We start from the raw sequence: 16,371 nt of genomic DNA, 5'->3' as shown, positions 1-16,371 counted from the left end.
CTGAGCTCGGTGCTGGAGCAGAGAAGGAGATCGGACCCCTTTTTCCCTCTTCTTAAAATTAAGAAATGGGGTTTTCTTTTATTTTGCCCCTTTTTTTCTGATTTCCCTGTGGCTGCTCCTCTGTCTTCCCCCCAAGAAATTCTCCGGGAGTGGTGTGGCCCGGCGGAGGGGGTGGTCGCAGAGGCGCCCGTGTGTCAATGTGTCTGTCCTTCACTCCTCCATTGTCTGCTGCCGCCGCTGCCGCTGAGCTTACTCTCCCCTCGCCGGACCGCGCAACCACCCGACAGGTGCGGCGGGCGAGCGGGCGCCCTTCACGGCTGGGCCGCCCCGCGGAAAGTGCTGCCGGCCGCCGGGCGGGAGAGGCGCCTCAACCCCGCGACGGCGCTGCCCGGGCGGGCGGTGTCCGCGGGCAGCGGCGGGGCACCGGCAAGCGGGCGGGCGGGGGGGTAAAAGGAGCGAGGCCTGGGCGCGGCGGCCATCGCGGGGCCGTGCGTGCGCCCTGGCGGGGGAGACCGGGTACCCGCGGAAGAAGCCCGCCCGCCGAAATGCCACCGCGCGCGGGTTTCCGCGTCCCGGCCGCTGCGGGGGGCGAAGCTCCTGGGCGCCTGCCTCGGGGGAGAGCGCTGGAAGCCCCGAGACCCCCCCACCCTCCCCGTAACGGGCGGCGCCGGGTCTGCTGGCGGGAAGACGGGCGGCGGGGCGGGCTGGCACCTGCGGCCGGCCGGCCCCGGTGCTCGGCGGTCTTTCTGCAGGGGCTGCTTTCTTGTCTCCTCACGGTAGGGGCTTGCAGGGTGTTAGTTCCCGGGCAGGAACAGCCGTTTGTTCGGCTGAAGCGGCCTGGCGGTGTCACGGTGTCCTGTCCCCTACGGGAAGGCGGTTTTGGTGCGCTGGGGCTGAGGGAGGCGGCGGGGGGAGCCACGCGTTTGGGGTATTCAGAACGGTGCCTTTTGTTAGCGCCTTTCTAAAATTAAACCGCCGGTGGAAAAACGATCTTTGTTACGGATCCAACTTTCCGCTCCTCGAGTTGAAGCTCGGAAGGCGCGGGGGCGATCCCGCGGGTCCCCGGCGAGGGGCAGGGGCTCGGGCTTGGCCGTCTTGATCTCCGCGCGTGTTTGTACGAGAGGCGAAAGTAGCAACCCGGTAGTCGGCGGTGGCTTTTTGCCCTCCTTTGTCCTGCTCTTCGGTGTGCAATTTTTGTGTCTTTTCTTTCAAGGAACCTATTTTTTCCTGTAGCTAATTTTTAAAGGCATAGCTTTATCGGCAAGCTGAATTCTTCGCCTCCCCCCCCCTACCTCCCCACCTTAATGCTTACAGGTCATCTCATGGCTACTTAGGCCTTGGAATCTCTCTCTCAAACACTAATCTCGTTTTCTGTTCTCACGTTTGTTAATTGCCCAACTGACTTCTCAGAAATGGAGAAGTCCCGCGTTGCGCTCCCCTGGCTCACAGCAGAGCACGCTCCCGGCGCCGGGCCTGTCTTTGTGACTGTTTGGGTACAAACCCAGAGTATTTTGTTGAGGGAATAAACAAAACCAGCCAAGAAATACAGGGATGTGCCACCATCTCATTTTACTGGAATCAACAAGTGTAAGTAAGAGAGGTCGAGTTGGACTTGGGATTGTAGCAGATTCCCTTGTCTGTTTTTGGGGGAAGCAAAAATGCCTGGAAGGAAATGCCCTGGAGACAAAAATGCTTTTTATATTCTGGCCCAGAAAGTTATCCCCATGCAGTGCTGACAGAAATCTGTCACTAGCCCAGCTGTGAAGGTTGAAATTAGGGTTTAAGTGGTTTTTTGTTGGTTCACTGCAGGGTGTGAATTTTACCCGCTGCGAGTAAATTTTGTGATATAATGGTATGCTGATAATCTCTGTGGCACTATTAAATAATAGGATCCTACAAGCTTCTTTTCATATTAAAAAACCTGTCAGGCATTCAGTGTACAAAAAGATGTGTACTATATTCCTTCTTTTAAAATCTGAGAATGTCAGTGCTGTCACTGCACTCTAGTTCACAGTGTAAACGGGCAGACACGATTTTTCCTTGGCAGCCTCCCTGGAGCTCTCATGGTGACTTAAGGTTGAAGGACGGCTCCATCTGTAAGGGTGCTAAAACACTTTAACACTAGCTAAATGCTTCTTGCTGTTACCTGGAGAAGGCTTCTCTATGACCTTCAGTCCAGTAGTTTGCAGACATTTCACAATCCAGTTTATCGTTGCGAGATCGTGATGAGGTAATGAAGTGGCATCGCCTCCATTTTATGTACAGAATTTGAAGCCTGGAGGCAGAAAGTGATTTTTCTAAGGTGGCATAGGGAGTCTGTCAGGGCAGCGAACTGGAATATGAAAATGTAGGTTCTGTACTTCTGTGTCTTGCCCTTTAATGTATTTTCGTTTATCTACTGTATCTGGTTGTTGCACATATTTAAGTTGTGGTTATTACTGTGTGGTAATTAATAACTGAAGTTGAGGGTATTGCAGAGAGAAAAGGATGTGTTCACTGCACTGTGACTCAATATTGTTTAGATTTCAAATTGTAAGTATCACATATTAAAAACCACTTTATTTTCCCATCAGGTTATACAGCTGATACTTTGGATTTGTAAGGCAGGTACAAGTGGTGACATACTTTTCCTCTCCAGTTTGCTGGGTTTAGTGTGTGCGGTTCTGTTCCAGTAAATTTATGATGGCCACTGTAATCCATGTGTAGGTGATCTTGAACTATTGATGTTTTCTGCAGCTGTTGAGAGCTGTCTGTCTGTGCAAGAAAATAATTTTAATTATTAGTACTACAACATGCAGTATAATAAGTGCCTTTTCTTTGGTCAAAGTAGGGGAGAATAGACTGCCTTATGCTTTGGAGAATGCAGCATGAAGACATGCCTTTGGATGTGGAAAAGAGGAAAAGGAGATTCTGAACTGGTTTTGCTGATTTAAAGCTGTTTTCTGTCAAGTGACTAACCTTCACTTGTATCTTGGAGCCGGCTTCAATTACTGCCATGTTCTTTGCTGCTCTGCTAGTGGTAGCATGGGTCAGAGATCCTGTAGCCTCTTGCTATGCCGGGGCTTAACATGACCAGAAACGTGGTCTGACCCCCTGCATTTTATCTAGGGAAAAATAAAATACCCGGTCAAACAAGTACTGATATTTCTATAACTTACTCTTCTAGCTCCCATCCCACTGGTCGTGGCTAAGGACTTCCCTTTGTATTGCCTGCGGTGGGTTTTTTGAGTTTAGGTGATCTCGGTGTCTACAGCATCCTGTGGTTATAACCTCCCCCCGCTGCTTGAAAAAAACAACCTCTCTATTTGTTTTTGAACCTGCTACTTCATGGTTTCATTTGAGTCCCCACCCTCAAGCCCCAGTTAGCGTTTTGGGAGATGGTGAAGAATTGTCCCCTGTTCACCCTTGATCATAGAATCATAGAATTGCCTTGGTTGGAAGGGACTCTTTAGATCATCAAGGTCAACCATGAGCCTAACCTGCCATCCGCTACTAAACCATGTCCCTCAGCACCACATCTAACCATCTTTTGAATGCCTGTAGGGATGGAGACTCAACTAGTTCCCTGGGCAGCCCATTCTATCATGTGCAGTTATGCCTTGATGGATGTGTGTTATTCCCTGCCATGGTCTTTTTGCCAAACCAAAGTTTTATGTCCTATACAAAAGCAATTTCATGTGGGTTTTGAGAGTGGTTTTGTAAAATGGTTCTGTCGTCTGCATGGCCTGGCCTATGGGAAATCTCCTTCATATGGAGCTGAGCCTTTCAGACAGATCTTTGCTGGGTTTTGGTCCTGTTGTCTCCAATCCTGATAATTATATCCTGGCCAAAATGAGGAGATTCTAATAGGATTATTTATTTAGATTGATTCAAGTTCATGCTGGTTCAAGGTTTTTTTTTTCATTGTCAGAAACATCCTTTGTTTTTTCCTCTCAGATCTCACAGATCCTAATCTGTGGATAGGTTACTATTTTCTTCCCAGCTGATTTGCATTGTGTAACTCTTTGACCTCAGTGAGTATTTTTATTTTATTGTAAGTGGCTTTTTTTACTTTTCTTCTGTTCTGGGATCTCAAGACAGACACTGGATCTATAATACAGTCTGTCAACGTTGCTAAATCGTGTTTTGCACCAGAAGGTAGATTATAAAAAACACTGCCAAAGAGTAACTGAAAGCAGTCATGGACTGGTGAGCGTGATATGTGTGTGAGCACAGGAGGTGTGTCTTTGAATGACAAAGTGCTCACCTGAGGCATGGTTAGAGATCTCCATCAGATACCAGGTCCCTGCGGGATCTTGCACAAAGTTGGGCTTTCTCTGCACTCCGAAATTTAGGAGCGAATCCCAACACTTGGCTCTTATCTGTATCCAAAGCCTGGCCAGGCAAGACCTGTGCCCACTTCCTCTTCTCTTGAAACCTTACTTGAAGGATTCTCAAGTGTACAGGACAGAAAGACACCGAAGTATCCTCCAGAAAATGGTTTGGTTCAGACTGTTGAGTAGCCAGGGCTGAGGTGAGCAGTGTTCTCCAGTAGGAAATACAGGACAGAGCTGTGCCAAAGCACTGGTTTAGGACTTGAAGGTTCACATAATGGTATAGTCATCCTGACAGGGCTTATGAGTCAGATTTAGCAGGAGCATTGGTGGTTTGTTCCTAGAACTGGTCTGACCAAGCAGAGCCAACCTTGGTGTTTCTGCATCCAAAACATAGCCAGTGTAGTTGCCACCTGTCGAGGTTTCTTTAGAGAAGAGGATTCACAAGTTTAATTCTACAGGCTGCAAAGTACACTTTTGATTATATGTGTTTATTTTTGTGTGTATCTTTCACTAGTAATCATGCAAAGGCAGCCCACGTACCCTTCCCACAGACAGTGAGGGGTAACAGTGCAAAGAAGGAATTTTGCACTGCTCTGGTATTGTGGTGATGAGAACAGTGTGAGTGCCTTTGTGTCATGGTTTAGCCCCAGCTGGCAGCTCAGCATCACACAGCTGCTCACTCACTCCTCGCCCCTGCAGTGGGGTGGAGAGGAGAATCGGAAGAAAAAGGTGAAACTCTTGGGTTGGGATAAGGACAGTTTACTGGGACAACAAAGGGAGAGGATAATAGCAAGAATGCTAATAAAAGAATACAGAGAGTGGGTGGTACACAATGCAATTTTCTCATCACCAGGAACCTGATGCCCATCCTGTCCCTAAGCAGTGACCCTTTCTCCTTGGCCAGCCCCCTTTATATACTAATCATGATGTCATACGGTATGGAGTAGTTCTTTGGATAGTTTGGGTCAGCATTCCTGGCTGTGTGCCCTCACAGCATCCTGTGAAAATCAACTCTATTCCAGCTGAAAACCAGGACATGTAGGTAAATATGCGTTGTTCAACCTGTTTAAGAGCTGCTGCTTCTTCAAAAAACCCCCAAACTCCAACCAACCAGTGTTACTCATAACAAAACCAGATATAGGTAACCTTTGCTCTGATTATATACTTAACATCAGATGGTTTAGGGAGGAAAAAAAAATTAAATCTTCTTTGGAGGTTGTTTTTATGCTTTCTTATCTTATGGTTCTGGATGGTCCTGATAGGAACAACTTGCTTAAGTCACTGATTCTTTCAGATTAAGAAAAATTCAAGCTTTAAACAAACTGCATATGAATACCGTGTAGGGTAGGTACTACTTTTTTTTCTGTAAGTCTAATAAAATAAGCAGCTTTTTTTGCTGGTAAAGGACAGAAGTGTTTAGTGACTACAGAGCAGTCTGTATCAGCTGAGGGCCATCTGAGTGTGACTGCAAGGCTAAATTCTTTCCCACTTAAGCTTTGCAAGTGGTGGCAATAACCCGATCATGTGTTGGCATGGCTTCTGTAGGAGTTGATTTGCAGTGGCTTTTCAGACAGGTGTTGCTTAAATAAATTCAAAACTTCAGTGTTGTAAAGTAAATAAGATTGCATAAAGCTGTCAAGGAAACATTGCCATGTAGAAGGACACCGGAAAATTTTACAGCATGTTTAGACCCCACTCCACCTTTTGGGAATCACGAGTGCTATCCTGGGAAAAATTAAGTCCCTGTGAGCGTTACGTGTTAGCAGCAGTTAGTGACAGTCAGACCTTTTATCTTAGGAAGAATGGCAGAGCCTGTTGGGTTAAGCATATCTAATCAGAACTGATCTGTGAGTAATTTTTAATGTAAGATTTTTGTTCAAACTGCTTAGTAATAACCATCTAGAAATACCTGTTTGCAGACTTAAGGGGATTGCTTAGGACAGAGGGGTAAGATTATGTGTGGAAAGGATATGTACTATTAAGTTTGGGTTGCTTTGAGATGTAATTTTTTACTCCTCAGTTTACTTTTTGTTTCCATTCCTCCTGTTCAAATTCAAGAATCCTCGTGCCTGTGTTGCACAGCAGGCAATACACTGTTACCTATATCTGTCTACTGCCTGAACCTGCAGGTAAAGTAATCCCATTCTGATATGTCACATGCAATAAATTTCACCCATGAGCTCCTATCCGTGGCTGAGCCCTGAGCTCAACTGCAGCAGTACTTGTTAATTTAAAATCATCATTATCTGTTCAAAGATAACTAAAATACAGAGGGATCGCTCAGAGGTAACGCTGATGTGTGAGAGGAAAATTGTCAAATGGAAAAAGTCTATCTCTTCTCCCTAAAGAGAAGTCTCTGGAGCACAGTGATGTTGAGCTGTGCCTGAAAACCCTTTTGAACTTTGTATATTGTACTTCTTAATCTAGCCGTAGATCTCGTAAGAGACAGCCAAAGTCAAAATAAAACCTAGTCCTAAATGGTGAGCCCAGTGACCAAAGGGATGGGTGCAGAGGCAATATTTAGGGCAGCATTGTTCTCCTCAAGGGTCTTAAGTGCTGTAAAAGCTGAGAGCGGAATGAAACACTCGAGTTTCAGTGTTTAACAGCCTTTGTCTTCTGTAAAGTATGTAAGTACAATAAAGGGAAATCGTGTATTTGCAACATACTGCTGGTAAACCTTCCAACTTGGCTCTCTGTTGTGAAATGAGGTTGGGTAGGTGCAAGCAGCAGCTCATGTAGACCAGATTGCAAGACTAGGAGGTGCTTGATGCATCTTCCCTAGCCAAGGGAAAGTAGTTAAGAGGTAAGCTGCTCATGAGTCCATACAGAAGCTTAAACCTGGGTGGGGACTGATACATGCCATGTGAGTTTGGGTTTTTTTGCCTGTCCAGTATTGTGCCCACTCCATCTTTGATATGTTTTTTTATCACTAAGTACATTTTAATATAGTAAAAAAAATTCCTTCACGTGTACTATATAAAACAAATCATTGTTTGTCCAGTTATGTATTCTGGTTTTTAAATTCCCAGAAGTCAGGAAAACATTTCCAGGAAGTAAATGAGTAGTAATTCCTACCATAATAGTGACTTTGTCTATAAGAGCTGTTTGTTGCTATGTGTTGCTATGATGGGCTGTCCCTTGCTGGAGGCCAGGTGCTCACCAAAGTGGCTCTATCACTGCCCTCCTCAGCAAAACAAGGGAGAGAAAATATATTGAAAGGCTCCTGAGTCAGGATAAGGACAGGGAGAGGTCACTTGCCAACTACAACAAGGGTGGTGAAGGGTCTGGAGGGGAAGCAATATGAGGAGAGGCTGAAGTCCCTTGGTTTGTTCAGCCTGGAGAAGAGGAGACTGAGGGGAGACATCATTATGGTCTATGGCTTCCTGATGAGGGGGAGCAAAGGGACAGGCGCTAATCTCCTCTTTGGTGGCCTGTGATAGAACTCGAGGGAGCTGGGTATTAGGAAGAGATTCTTTACTGAGAGGGTGATCAGGCACTGGAACAGGCTCCCCAGGGATGTGGTCACAGCACTGAGCTTGACTGAGTTAAAGAAGGGTCTGGACGATGCACTCAGTCCCACACCCTGACTTGGCTGGCCCTGTGTGGAGCCAGGAGTTGGACCTGATGATCCTTATGGGTGCCTTCCAGCTCAGGAGATGGTATGATTCTGTGATTACTGTTAGAGGTTAAACAGATTCAACTAAAGAAAAATAGTCTATTACCAATGAAATCATAAAAGAATAATGAGACATAAAACTAAATCTTAAAAATCCCTTCCCCACACCTTCCTTCTTCACAGACTCAACTTCACTCCTGATTTTGCTCCCTTTTACCCTCTGGGAGCATAGGGGCACAGGGAATGGGAGTTGTGGTCGTTCATCACGTGCTGTCAGTGCCACTCCTTTCTCCTTGAGGAAGGACTCCTCATGCTCTTCCCCTGCTCTAGCATGGGGTCTCTCTCATGAGGGACAGTCCTTCACAAATTCCAACCTGAGTTCTTCCCACAGGTTGCAGTTCTTCACCAGCTGCTCCACTGTGGGTCCACAGAGTGCAGACCTTCAGGATCAGACTGCTCCAGTGTGGGTCCCCCATAGGGTCACAAGTCCTGCCAGCAAATCTGCTCCAGCATGGGCTTCTCACAGTGTCACAGCCTCCTTTGGTATGTCCACCTGCTCAGGTGTGGGGTCCTCCAGTGGGCTGCAGGTGGATATCTATCTACTCCACCATCATCCTTCACGGGCCACAGGCTGACAGCCTGCCTCACCATGGTCTTCTCCACAGGTTACAGGGAAATCTCTACTGCAGCGCCTGGAGCATCTCCTGCCTCTCCTTATTCACTGACCTTGGTGTCTGCAAAGTTGTTCCTATCACATCTTCTCACTTCTCTCTCCAGCTGCTGTTGCACAGCCGGTTTTCCTCTTTTTAACTGTGTTATCCCAGAGGCACCACTGCCATGGCTGCTGGGCTCAGTCTAGGCTAGCAGCAGGTCTGTCTTGGAGCAATCTGGCATTAGATCTGTCAGACATGGAGGAAGCTTCTAGCAGAAGCCAGACCTGTAGCTGTCCCCCTCCCCCCACTACCAAAATCTTGCCACACAAAACCAATATAGCATCTCAGACCTTTTAAAATTTGAAATGTGTTTTTGCTGTAGAATTTGCGTAGAGTTTTCTGTAGGAATTTTAAAATTCATTGAGTACTTCGTACATAGCCATGTTTATGGATGCCAATATAAGGGTTTGCTCCATAAAATGAGTTATTCTTAGGTCAGATGGAGAAGTTTTTTGTAGTGATTGCTTGCAGTTGTCAGACCTAAGGTAGCAGACAAAGATGATTGCTTTTAGTCATCCCATAAGAAGGATGGATTACCTCTGGTGAGAATTAGAATTGAAGACAGTCAGGTCAGACAAGGAAAATGCTAGACAGAGTCTGGGACAGAGGGGTTGGGCAGGGACACAGGAAGGAAGCACCTCCTGTGATGTCTTGAATTCCAGTGAGTTACACCCTTCTACAACTCCTTCAACTACTGCAGGCAGAACAATTAAATATGGCCTTGAGGTTGTACTTCATTGTAATAACTACTATTTCATGCATTTTCCTTAAATGAGTTTTGATGTAGAAAAAGAAGTCCAAGCAGTTCAAGAGTTTGTTGTTTGCAATTTAAGCAATCCTTTCATTTTAGGTTTTGTTTCCATAAATAAAATCCCCTACTTCTCTGGAAATGTTTTTTTTAAAAAGAAATTTTCAGGGCATTCCAGTTACACATTAGTCGTTTCTCTTCTGACAGGGTGCCGGAAGTGAGATCTTGGGAACGTGTTACTGAGCATTAGCAGATGCAGGGCCAGTCACTTATTTTCACTACTATTTCATGTGTCAAGTAATAGGAAATGAGAAAAGCAAAGGATGTTATTTGTTTTAAATACTCAAGGAGAAGTCAACTCTCTAAAAAGAAGAGGGGATCTGTAACCTTCTCTGTGAGAGCCAGTATTAATAAGAGTTTGGTTAGAGCCTTGTTGCTGTTTTTGTCCTGTGTCACTGCACCTCTCTGAGGTTACTCCAGTAGCCAGTGCTGGTAGCCTCCCTTCTGTCTTAGGTCTGCTTTGACTATATTATCTTAATGCATGGTTTTCTGGGACTAGGATTTGAGGATCCCCAAACCTTCAGCCAGTGCTTTGCAAGCCTGGTGGTGTGCTGTTGAATCCTATATTCTGTCCAAGATGTTGATTGTTTTCCTATTTTTTTTTTTTTGCACCCAAATCCTTGGCTCTGCCCTTGAGATTCATTGTCCTGTGCATCAGTCTCAGCTTCCTTCCAAGCACAGGCAAACACCTGCTTCTCCTGACCTAAGGTACACAGAAGAGGTCTTCTGCTGGGTTTTGAGCTTGACCATCTTGGTTTGCTGAACTTTATTAGAAGACTTCCCATGGAATTACAGAAAGGAAAACATAATTTACTTTTCCAGTGGAGTCAAAGGAAGGACTTTATCTTTTCTGTTCTTTTATTCCTGTAAAAATGCTTATTGGTGTATGCTGGAAAACCATGGTGCCTTCTTCCCAATGTGCCCTGCCATCAGTATGCCAATTTACTTGCATTGCTGTTGCTGTAGCGCCTCAAAGATTCTGTCTTACCAGAGCAGACTGGTTGTTTGGTGACCTGCTCTGCCCAGTCATCAAAGCATCAGACTAGACTGTCAGGTCTCTCCTTTGATGAAGTTGGGCAATTCTTGAACTTTCATCTGTGAACAGTGGTCTACAGCTCTCTGAAGCCAAATGTGTCAAGTCAAAGCATTTCATGGGTAGTCTGTTTGATGCTAGGATTAGTTTGATAGTTTAGTGCCTTCTCTGAATTGCCCTTGCTTCTTGCCTGTAGGAAGGCCTGATTCTTTCCCCATTTCCCTTATCTTGTCAGTTTAAGCAGTTGTTGACCTTTTCAGTCTGACATGGTAGGTGTCAGCATGGGAAAAGCAGTGTTACAGTATGAGGAGGCAACACAAAAATCCTTTGAAACCGAGGGAGAGCAAAATGTTGGTGATTGGGGAAAGAGCACATTCTTCCTGGTGTAGATAGACCACAATGTTCCCCATGTGTTCTTTTCAACATATTTTTTTTGTAATCCCAGTATAAATTACATAGCTCCTGTTAATAAGATTACTGAATAGCTACCTTAACCAATTGTTGACAGCAATAATTAATAAAGGTTCATATCAACATACTCGTACTAAAATAACTCTGATTTTGCAGCATTGTCAAGAACAGAGGAAAATGAATGCCTGTTGCAAAGCCCCTGAGTGAGAGTCATATTGAATATCTGCTTTCTTTTTATTTTAATTTAAAAAAAAAAGGAATGTTGTCTTGGCACCTCTGCTACCTTCGCGTTTTATCTTCTATTAACAAGGAACATATGCCAGGCTTTCTACTTTTTCAGCTCTACAGAGCATATCAAATTAGGCAGAGCAGGTTGGAGGTGGTATGCGAATGCATTGGTCTGCTTGGGCTTTAACAGTTCATTTATTTTTGAGAGTTTGGCCATATCCATGACTGAAGAGATCTGCATTTTGAGATTTTGCATCAGTTCGCTTCTTAGAATTAGACTATTATTAACAGTCCTTTTGCTTATGAAAAGCTTCTTTTTCTTTGAAAAGGACAGGAGGTGTGGTAGTGAAAGGTATACCTCCCTTTTCACTGGAAGTTAATGTGTTTCATAGAATCCTCAAGATTCAAGAGCCCTAGGTTAACTAGCATGTCTTTCTGAAGTCCTCAGAGAAATCAGCCAAGGCTTTCATTGTATTTTCTCAGCCCAGAAAATAGCTGTCTCATTAATAAACCTTTTAAAATCTTTGTCTTGCATCCTTGTAGGAAGTGAGTTGAAATCTAAGGTAGCTTTTATTGGCATTCTTACACTTAGATGTGCATATGTATACATACACCTGCAGGTGTACATCCCCTGGGACCTTTATTAGCTTATCTGCATGTCGCTGATATTGCTCTTTCCAGTGCATGAACAATGATGCTGTAAACAAGAAAATAGATTTTCCTTTTAATAGTGTCAAATATCATTGTGCTGAGCTGACATTGATACAGCCCAAACAATCACAAAGCAGATGTATGTTTTCTTTCTGCTGAAGGAAGCCAGACTGGCTGGTGTAGTGAAGTTTTATGCTCATTTTAAAAGATATTAAACCTCTTCCAAAAAGAAATCCATAATTCATGTGGTAACGCTTGGCTTCACAAACTGGGTTGGGTGAGGGTGGGTTGTTGGGGTTTGACACTAAAGCTGTTCTCTCAGATTATTTGTGCTGTGCTAGATTTTGGAGTTTTTCAGCCAACAATGGAAATTCTATGAATTATTTCAGTAAGATAAACAAGTAGGTCCACAGAATTAACTATAGAACCAAATAACGTACCATTAGTAATTGTCCTATTATTAGTTTTGTCTGCAGCATTAAAATCTTAACTATGCCTGAGATGTTTTTAGGTGTCACTGAGCTACATGGGCTTTCACACAGATTGCCAGTCTGCAGGTATAGATTTCTGTTGTGGTCTTTTGGAAACTTATGGAGGAAACTTTGATCTATCTTAAATATCTAAAAAAGTGCCAAAAGCTGAAGCAGTGAAACTGTTCACAGGTGACTCCCTTGAGAGCTCACCAGTCAAGCACAATGTTTTAGATAAGCTATTTTCTGGAAATGTTTGCTTTTCTCCACTTATTGTGGAAAGAGGCAAGGGTTGCAGGGTCAGGCTTAGGTGTCTGCCATAATTCATTTTCAAACTTAGGTCAAATGCACCCCTTTTCTGGGTTCTCACAGTTGGCTGCTCAGTCTGGAAAAGTGGATATGTGTTTTGGCTTAGCTGATTGCCTCCCAAAGTGATCAACTGGGAAATTGGTAGTGGTCCTCAAAACTAATATTGCCCAATAAATTGTTGGGTTTTGCACTGAGCTGACTGACATCTGTCCGTTGCCAGTGCTTGGGCATGAAGTGCTTCAGGAACAGCTGCAGTAAACTGTACTGTCTGCATGTGGGATTTACTGCCTCTGTGATGGTGTGGGGTAAAACATTATGTATATACCTGCGTGGGTCTACATCTGGGTGAAGCAGATGTCTCTCCCTCAGTAACTTCCACAAGCTTTTTGTAATGTGATTATGCTGTTAGCGCATGGCACTAATATTGAAAAATTGATGCAAATTAGTGAAGCAGCAGCCTAATTATTTTTTCTAGCTTGAGTGATTTATATTGTTATTGTATCTGACTTCCTTCTGTGGCAGTGTGTCTTGATTCTGAGATTCTGTCCACCTGAGTATATAAACATATGTTTTTGAGAACTGAGTTTTCATCTGATTGAAATTATAATCGAGGTTGCTTACATATGTATCTTTCTGGAGCAGCAAAACTACGTAGATGCATTCATAGGATTCACAATAGCCATTGCTTGTGGTGCTGTGATTATAGATAGACTATTCTTTGGGTTAGTTTGATGGACTTAAGAGTCTTCTGAGTCTGGGTTGCCAACAAATACATATTCTTTATTTTTGCATTGATATTTTCAGGGAAGTGTTGCATTTAATGCAATTTATGCCCAGATGCAGCACGGAAGAAGATTAAGGCAAGCTGAACTGCTGAAATTGAAAGATGATTGTGATGTTTTGACCAATTCCATGACATTGTGCGTGGTGTATCAAAATAGAGGAAACTTTGTCAGGTTCAAATTAGATGTTTCAGGTTCAGATTAGGTGTTAGAAAAACATTTTTCACTGAAGGAGTTATCAGGGCCTGGAACAGGCTGCCCAGGGAGGTGGTTGAACTACTGTCCCTGGATGTGTTTAGAAAAGGGTAGATCAGGTACTCAGGGTTATGGTTTAGCATAGGTTGGGAATGGTTGGACTGGATGATCTTGAGGGTCTTTTCCAACCTGATTCTGTGATAAATGAGTGTTTAATAGTTGAGATTTTTAGTTACCAAACCAAGACTGATCTCCTGGTTTGTTGTGATGTGTGGATATCATCAGAGTCCTCAACTTCTTTCAGGTATTCCACACGTGGAAAGCGTGATGTTTAATGCTTCGTTCACTTATGTGAAGGTAGTTGATTTACATGGGATTTCTGATCTAGCTTAATGATACAAATATACTGAAAACACAATACAAATGTAAATTACACATAAGAAAGTGATTGCAATGCACAGTTCAATCACAATACCAGTGTGATTCCTATTACCAGTCTCTACAGTATGCTCCCCATCACAATGCTGGGAAGAAATAGGTGGGTTGATTCACAATATTCTGTACAGACTGGCTTAAAGCTTTTTGTTTTCATAACTGAAGACAACTAGTTTGAATGTTATCCCCAGTCTCAAAAGAAGCAATCTAAAGTCCTCCAACAAAGTTAGTGATAAACATGCTGATCTAGGGATTATGTTGACCTTTCCTTCTCACCTGTCCCTGCTGAGTTGCTTCCTGGCTCAGTGCTGTTGTAGTCCTCCCAAGTGGAATATGCTGTCACGGGTGAGTAATGCTTGTTCTGCATGTTGGTAGATTTGAGAGGCAGCGTTTCTTGAAGTACAGGGTGAGAAGGAGCTACATGGGTTACATTCTGCCTACAAGTTATCTGACCTACAACCAAAGCTTGAGTTACTGGGAAAAACTGGCCTTTAGTCCAGAGTCTGCTCTCTGAAAATGCCTGTAGAGTTAGGTAGATGTAAACAAAAAAAGATGTGGTGATATAAAAATGCAGATAGATGAAGTGTTACATTTCTCTTCCTTTCATGCTCTCGTCATACTTAACCAATTTTCAGCTTAGAAGGTTGTATGATGTGTTTAACAGCCCTTGATAGACTCTTCTTCCATTAATTCATCTACAAGCTCTCAGGTTTCCTCACAGAGGTGAAGAAATTGCTTCCTCAAGTCAGACTGAGAATGTGGGTATGTGAGCTGCTGAGCTGTGGGTAGGATAGCAAGTGCCTGCCCCCTCTCTGCATGTTCAGTTGGTAATAGCTACTTTTCTGACTCACCCAGGTTAGTAGTTGATTGTGTAGGCACCCTGTGACATAAACTATCGTGTGAGTTCTCATTTTGTTTTGTTGTTTGTAATGGCCAACTTGTAGATATGAATCAGTATGTTCTGCCATGGAATTATCTCAGGTTGGTCTGAGAGGGTTTGTATCCATCGCTGCCTTGGAAATAACTGTTTGCATGTTGAAACTGGCTGACCGTTGACAACTTTCATCCCCCACTCCAAGAAGTTGTTTGCCAAAACTGCTGTGTGTTCTGTCAAAACACTCAACTGGCTCTGAGGAGGAAGCAGCTGCAGGGAGCACCGGACTGCTTGTGGGACGCAGGGTGGTACGAGTCCCTTACGGACTCTGTCCCTGTCCAAGTGAATGCTGCTAACAGCATAATCAGTGTTAGCTGCTGTGTTTGGAATAGCTGACATGGTGCAAAGCGCTTTGCATTTCCACTGAGGGCTCTTTGTGCCATCTCTTTTTAGACAGAAATACCAGAATTCAGGTATCTGGAAGCTGATTGACTGTCCTGCAGGTAAAAAGCCAAGTGTTAACTTGGTGAACTCCTTTCTCTTACACATGCTTTGAAAAAATAATGAGGGAGTTCTAAGTTAAAGCTTGCTTAACTGCTTACCACAGTGGTTTTGTTAAAGCCAAGGCCTTTACTGCTTGCAAGGCTGAAAGAGGTGCTGGCTATTAATACATCCCTCCTCCGATTACTGTGTTCAGTTCATGAAATAATAAAGTGTTAGCAACTGGGAGGCATTGCTTCTGGAGAGTACAGGATTTATTTTTTATTTTTAAGCTTAGCTCTTGTAAATTTGAAGACAATTTATGGTTTTTCAAATGCTGCGGTCTTTCAGATGTCTCCAGATCACCTGGAGACACTGCTGATCTCCTGTGCTTTTGCTGCTGCTCAGAGCTTTGAGCTAGCAAGGCCTTCATTACTTCACTCCTGTGTTGTGTTGTTTCTGACAGTCTTCTTTACTAGGAATGAAGCTTCTCAGGTTTTGGGTTTTTTTAACAATTTTCTTCCAAATAGATTTATATTTTTTTTATTGGAGACCAGGTTCAGGGAGGCCCTACAACGTAACTCCATTAATGATTTCTTCCAAGTGTGCTGTGAACAGTGGCTAATCCAACTCTCTGCCAAACATTAATCAAGGAATGAGCTAAATTGTCGCAGTACCTTTATAACTTTTTTTTTTTTTCCAGAATATCAACTGCACCATTTTTCCTTTAGCAACATCATCTCTCACAGTGATTGCTGAGATTGGTTGTATTTGTAAGGATAAACAGCACATCTACTGCACCCCCGCAAATTCAAAATACACAGTCCATTGAAAGTGGTGTCTTGCATAAGGAAAAAAACTTTAATTAGAGTACCATCTTCTGCTTGTTTTCTAAGTTCACCTGACCCTGATCTCTGCCAATCCTTTTTGTCCCCTTCTCTTTCTAAGAGGTTTTCATGCTGGCAAGGCATGCAAAGCTTGCAGTTGGATGACTGGCCATCACCTTAAAATGAATGTTAATTGGGTATGAACTGATGTGTAGCAATACAT

General features: G+C 43.8%; 1 protein-coding gene across 1 annotated transcript in view; it reads left to right on the top strand.

Annotated features, from left to right (window-relative positions):
* The first annotated feature begins 228 nt into the window (after positions 1–228).
* The window catches only part of BZW2 (basic leucine zipper and W2 domains 2), a 57,645-nt gene continuing 41,502 nt past the window's right edge, over positions 229–16,371 (top strand). Inside the window, exon 1 of the mRNA XM_084280588.1 lies at positions 229–287. The gene's annotated coding sequence lies outside the window, so the exon portion shown is untranslated. The remainder of the gene's footprint in view (positions 288–16,371) is intronic.

Source organism: Gallinula chloropus (assembly GCF_964237585.1).
Source record: "Gallinula chloropus genome assembly, chromosome: 2".
Lineage (NCBI taxonomy): Eukaryota > Metazoa > Chordata > Aves > Gruiformes > Rallidae > Gallinula > Gallinula chloropus.
Note: the sequence above shows the minus strand (reverse complement) of the source record. Positions and strands in the feature narration are given on the sequence as shown.